This window comes from Etheostoma cragini, chromosome 2 (genome assembly GCF_013103735.1).
Source record: "Etheostoma cragini isolate CJK2018 chromosome 2, CSU_Ecrag_1.0, whole genome shotgun sequence".
NCBI lineage: Eukaryota > Metazoa > Chordata > Actinopteri > Perciformes > Percidae > Etheostoma > Etheostoma cragini.
In genome coordinates this window covers 14,829,863-14,836,702 of record NC_048408.1, presented here as the reverse complement: position 1 = coordinate 14,836,702, position 6,840 = coordinate 14,829,863, and the positions used below count along the sequence as shown (strand labels likewise).

The following is a 6,840-nucleotide window of genomic DNA, read 5'->3' as shown; positions in this document are numbered from 1 at the left end:
TTGATTAGTTTACTGGAGGTGGCCTGCTGCTCGGGAAAAAATAAAGTTGTGCACAATGTACTGTAGGAATATTACATGCCTTATGTTGCAACTACTGTTGCATCTCATCTAATCCTTATTGGGCAGTTATATTCTCACACTTTCCTTAAAGCCGTGTTTTCTGTGGATTGCTGCATTGATTTCTTTGACACTCGTCTTTGTGACTATATCTCACCCTTGAAACCATGTAAGAATGAGATATGAGAAAGCTTTTATGTGCCTCCTCTTTGAAGTGAACAGAATTTGGAATGGCAGATATTATGCCATTTGTTGTGAAGATTATGTGAAAACCTCAAGGCTGTTCATGCAAAAATTAGGCCCAAGTATAATGAGGACTCATTGGCATTTTCCCCGAGAAATAGACAATTTTAACACAGAAATGCAGTAATGTCTCATACTTTTAATAAGGCACAGGTGGGATGTTTGAGAGTTAAGATTGCATTGTTGCTGAAATGTTCTTATTGGCCAGTATTTCACATTGATTACAAAACCCACTCTCTTGTGCTGTGTTTTCCTTAGATTAGTTCCCCAAGGTCTAATCGTTGACTTTTATTTTTTTCACACATACTAAATGAAGGGTATTTTTAGGTATCTTAGGCAAACAAACAAGTTGTTCTCTGCAGAGAACAATGTGCTCCAGCCGATACTTGGATCCAGAGATTAGCTCCCTCATTGGGCTTTGTGGAAGCTGTGTGATGATGTCAAATGTACGTGCAAAATGGTCTTTACATCCAGGGGTTTAATGTGTGTCCACCTGAAAGACTGTATTGACCCACTCTGTGTAGCGCCATCAACTACAGGATCAAAAAAATGTTCGGTCATACCTCAAAAAATACATTAAGTTAGCTCAGAGATAGTAAAAAGACATCTGTGGTGGGAGTGATAATGCATGAGTGGGAGTATCAAACCGAGTATAAGAACATGGGCTAAGAAGGTCATTAATGAGGAAATAATATGAGCTCTTGAAGCTGAACGGATCTCAGATGTTCACCTTGTAAAATGTGAGAAACATTGCAGATAAGGCCATTGATCCCACTGGCTCTGCTTTTATATTGAATCTTTTCTTCCCACTATGTGTTATATTACATTAGTGTTCATTAGGGGTGGGCAAAAAAATATTTACATCCGCTTTGCAATTTAAGCTCTACAGATTCAAAATTGATTCATAGAATTACAAAAATAAAATTGTTGTTGTTTTGTAATGGTGTGTATACTATTACTTGGGAAAAGTAACTACATTTACATACTTGCATTACAACCTAGTTAGATAAACTTGTCAATTCAGTGAAAATCTATTCAAATAAACCAACCTAGTTAGATAAACCTGTCAATTCAGTGAAAATCTATTCAAATAAACCAAAAATATGTAAATATTTAACAACCAGTGTCATCTTTATAATTCTTTTTTTTATCTCTAGGCTTTAAAACTGTGCATGCTTCCAGGAGGTTTTATGAGGATATGGTTGTCAGTGATCACGCTGCATGGTGGCAGAGCTTGACACCCTAACACTTCCTGCTAAAACTCTTCCTCTTTGCCACCCAAAAACCCTAGGTACCAATCGTAATGCTTGCAAATCCTCACTTCTTTGCACTTCAGCAATTGTTAACTTCAAAAGATATTTTAAATATTAGGGGGAAAATAAAAGTGAGCCCTCAAGTTGAAAAATAAAATCCAAGATCTGTTTTTGTATACAGCTCTGCAGGATTCTTAGACTATTATGTCAGTTCACATCTTCAGGAAAATATATGTTTAGATATAAAGTATATTTGCATGTGTTTTACTTACATACAATATGTTACAGTATCTGCACTTGAATGTAGATCTGTCTTGACTATATTAAATATGCTGTGTATTGCTTCTACTATGTGAACTCCCTATGTGTATCATAGCCTAAAGCTATCACAGCACCCTACCTGTGCAAACAGGTTTCCATGGTGATTGATTCACCCACTTGGAAAAATGAAATGGACCCCCACTTGTTTTTGTCCCCTGAGCTTCTGCACACATTATGCACTTTACACATGGGCCTAAACAGGCCTCATCAATTATTTAACAGGAAAGGTTATGTATATCACTAACTGAGGGAGAATGGCAAAGGTTAAAGGAATCTCTAAGGAGCTGTGTTGTACAGTATGGGTGTGCATGTGTGCAGAAGGCTAGACATACATATACACATGCCTTCCCTAATGTTCAGCAGTTAAAATGCATCACTCATCCGTTGGATGTGAGTCTCAGAGGCTGAAGGCGGAAAATTGAATGGCTACGCAGAGCCGCAGGGATTTACCACTGAGTGGACAGTCCACTGGCTGGTGCCTCTGGAGAGGAATGGCTGCATGGCATTTCATACTATTGATCAGCAATAAAATGAGAGGGCATGGCCCAACAAGCAAGGTTAGCCCCACCACTGCCGCGGCATAATCACTTATATAACCTGGTAACTCTTATCTAAGCCTTAATGTTGCAGGACTATGGGAATAGTTTGATATGTCATTGCTTTCAAAAAAAAAATACTACAATGGATTTCATGTCTATTTTAGATAAATTAAATAAATCCAGCATGCAAAGGCTGTCGTAACATATTGCGAGATTTGTTCATTATCATTCCAGCCCAACATGTTGGAATCCAATTTTGTGAAAATATTTGTTATCCAATCAGCAGTGAGCTTCCATCTCTGAGTTGCAGATTTAAATCCTGCATACTTGAGAAGGATTTAAAAGCTTGTTTCTGCTTAAGTATGGCTCAGCAATTTTTGTGTGGATTTGTTCTCATTGCGCATCTGTGGTTCTGTGTCCTTCTTGCCCAGTGACCGTGTCTTGATGTGCCTCTGTGGTCATTCCTGTGTGCATGTTTCCTTCCTTGCACAATCAATGTTTGGGAACATTTGGAAATGTTTCTCTGGGAGGGTGCTGACCCAGGAATTTCTTATGATCCACAGTAATCAGTTGGCAACATGTTTTTGTGTCAATATGAGCCCAGACATATTTATTTGTAGTTTGTAGCCGAACAAGTGCTGAATCTGTCCAGCTGCCAGTTGTTATAGATTTCTTTGTTTGTAATGATTAAAAGCCTTTTTGCAGACTGTCAGCTTAATCCCCGTGAAGCTCTGCAGTCATGCTCTGAGACCTCACTGGTAGAACCAGTATATGTGGACACCTTGTGATGAAAAAAATGCAATTTACTGTAAATAACTTCTTTGAATGTTGCACTTGCATGTTGTTTAATATTGTCAATGTTCAGGTTCTGATTGCACCATTAATAGCAATGGTGCTAAAACAGTAGTGTTACTGCAAGACAGCACGGCCAATTGTAGATTAAGGACTAAAACTGAAACATGTGTACACGTGTACATACCTATGTGAATGAATACCTGTCTGCCTAGAGTTGTACAATAAACAGCTCCTTTAAAAAAAGTTTATAATTTAAATTACGTCACTATGATTTAATTTTGATTCCAAAATGTATTGTTTGACTTTGATTTGGTCTTTCATCTTATAAACCCAATCGCAATGTTTGATTATGATAACTTCTGCATAGGAAACTCCTGCGTTCCGTCCATACAATTTAATTGCGATGAGCAAACAACTCGATGTACTCTCATCTCATTTATTCAAATTGCATGTTTTACACACACTTTCATTAACATTAGGTCAGAAATCTAATTTACCTGTTGGTCCACAGACTAAAGAAAAAGACACCACCCAAACTAGTTTCAATTCAAATTAGCTTTATTGGCACGAATGTAACAAAAATACTGCCAAAGCATCATACAAACTTCATAACAACGATGAACCTGATGCATTTCATCACCAGTAATTAAAACGTAAAGTAGTTCAATCGTGTGTGTGTTAGAAACATTTAAATATATTTTAAAAATTAAAATAAAAGAAATAAATGAAAAAGTAAACGTGTGTGTGTGTGTGTGTGTGTGTGTGTGTGTGTGTGTGTGTGTGTGTGTGTGTGTGTGTGTGTGTGTGTGTGTGTGTGTGTGTGTGTGTGTGTGTGTGTGTGTGTGTGTGTGTGTGTGTGTGTGTGTGTGTGTGTGTGTGTGTGTGTGTGTGTGTGTGTGTGTGTGTGTTAAAAAACTAAAAATATATTTAAAATTATCAAACTATCAGTCTGACCTGCGGTGAGATGTTGCTGTTCGTGACATTAGATTTAGCAAAACACAGTACAGAAAATAAGCACAGACTAAATGTAGATATGTCGATCCACCAACAGAAATAAACAAGTTTGACATTTTCACATATCTCCGCGATTCAAATCAACTGCCATTTGTATACCCGAAAGTAATTTTTGTGTTAGTGCAACATCACGGCGATTCGGTCCGTACTGTGTTTACATTTTTACTTTCCCATATTACATAAAGCTTGCTCTAGAAACCCTTGTATACACCTGGTATGCAAGAAAAGTGCATATGATTTTATAAATACCAATTAATATGTTGGAAATGCTTTCTGTGCATAGTTAATCGGTTTGCACCTGGCCCCTAGAGAACCACATAAGTAAAATAGTTTGTTATTGAAGCACCATTTAGTGATAATACTGTGTGGGACCCCTGCGGTTTAGCACATAACAAAATAATGGGCCAAACTGTTTCTCTTTCACCCTCAAGAAGTGTTAATACTCCCCTTATCGGCCGCTTCACAACTCCAAGCAAGACTTACCCTCTTTAGTCGGCTCAGAATATTTATTTCCCTTTACCTATTTTTTCCATCCCATCACTTAATGTCCTTAAGTCATATCATTCTAAATGTGCTAAAACGAGTTCTACATTTCAGTCTTCATGCTATCATAAAGATTGTGCTTGCCTCCTGATGTGCTTGGTGAAAGCCCATTTCATAATTGAAATTAAGTAATCGTAACAATGATAATTATAATTGTAATAACCTTTTTATTATAGTCGTTATTTATATAGCACCTTTCATGAAACCCACACTTTACAGAATTACAGTGGCTAAGGGAGGCTGTAGTAAACACGTGGTGTTTCAGGAGTTTTTTTTAAATGTCCAGGGTTGTAGCATTTTCCCTGATATCTGCAGGCCGGGTGTTCCAGAGGGATGGTGCTGCAGCACTAAATAATAGAGACAACCCAGTTTACTAATTCCTACAAGTTGCTGCCTTCAGTCTGTGGCAGTTGTTTAAAGGTACTATCCTTTGCTGTTTACGTTTTAACATTGCTCGGGGGGGAGGACTCAAATTATTTAATGGTCTTCCAAATATCCTAGAGCACTCATTAGTTCTAGCTTAAGATGTGTACCAGGTCTACACCTGTTACAATACTATAGTCTGTCTAGTAAAGCTTGGGGTGTGTGAGCAGTCAGGGCTAAGCCTGAGATATGACATAATTTGTGTCAATATGGAAATAGCTCCTGTGGTTGTGCATAAATCGCAAGCAGTTCTGCTAATAAACAGGATAAATGGGCTTGCCCTAGGCCAATTACCACCTGGCAGAAATGGGCAAGGCTGCCTTGCCTAGACACTGAATTTAGTTTGTTTCGTATTAGGCCACATTTGGATGCATTTGGCACACATTATTGTGGCCAACCTCATTTCTTTTTGCAATCTATTTTTGTTTCTACTTCCTAACCTGATGGATCCATTTGATTAGTCTGTGTGCTCAATTCTTATTTTTTTTTTTTTACTTCCAATAGTTATTGAAGTTTTCAGACTTTTTTGTGTTTAAGTCATGGCATGCACAACATTCCTTTATGATGTAATTTATCATTTGACAACACAGTGCTGCATTAGGCCTTGTGCACACTTGAGAGAACAGCTTGGATCATAAACTGACCTTCCCTTTAATGGCCTCATATGCCTGCAGAGGGGGAATAACTAAAGTACTATGTTTGTGGCCAGGCAGATGATTTACAGTAACTTTTATGATACATATATCACATAATCTCAGTTTAGTTTTTCAAATTGTTTACTAAAAGCACAATAGCAAGTGTACTGCAATATAGAAGTCTAACAATTTGTTTACCCTAAATGCGATCCCATTGATTGGGAAACTAGTCCCATTCCTAAATGTATGTAATTTATTTACTTAAATTCTCATTTTCTGCGTAATACATTGTTTGTAACTCAAATTTAACTCACATTTTATAAGATTTTACAAACTCATATACTTGACATTTACTCAGAGCCCTATTTTAACGATCCAAGTGCAGGGGGAAGGGGCGTTAAGAAGGGCTTGTCCACATCCACTTTTACTATGTTAAAGGCAGAAAAAGGGTCAATCCTTCAGGCGCATGGTTCAAAAGGGTTGTACTTGTCTTCATTAATTCATGGGTGTGTTTTAGGCGTAACACGCAATAAACAAATGAGATTGAAATCTCCCATTCCTTTTTAAAGCCAGGTGCATTTGGATCATGCCGAATTGCTATTACAATGGCGGATTTGCTCCATAATGTTTGTATTAGTTATCTTTTGTGTGTGTGTGTGTGTGTGCTGCTGCGCTTCCCTGTGTGTGTGTGTGTGTGTGTGTGCTGTAACAAGCATAGTGTGCACACGCTGTGCATAAGCTAAAACTAATGCCCTGTTAAAATGACAATGAAATACTGTGCAAGGATGGGCACAGGTGCATTTGCTATTTAAACAACGTGGGCGCAGGACGGTTTTAAAATAGCTCGCAAATAGCAAAGACACTTGCGTTGGGCTTTGTGCCGTGCCCGCTTGCAAGATAGATCCCTCAGTGTTTGTAGGAAGTGGCTTTATTGTGTTTAAGTTTGTGTGTGTCTGTGTGTTGTTGGTATTGCTATTGTCTCACAAACATACTCATTGCTTGCCGTGTCGTAGCCTT

General features: G+C 38.0%; 1 protein-coding gene across 1 annotated transcript in view; it reads left to right on the top strand.

Annotated features, from left to right (window-relative positions):
* ctnna2 (catenin (cadherin-associated protein), alpha 2) overlaps positions 1–6,840 on the top strand; it is a 300,512-nt gene that overhangs the window by 35,902 nt on the left and 257,770 nt on the right. The window lies entirely within an intron of this gene.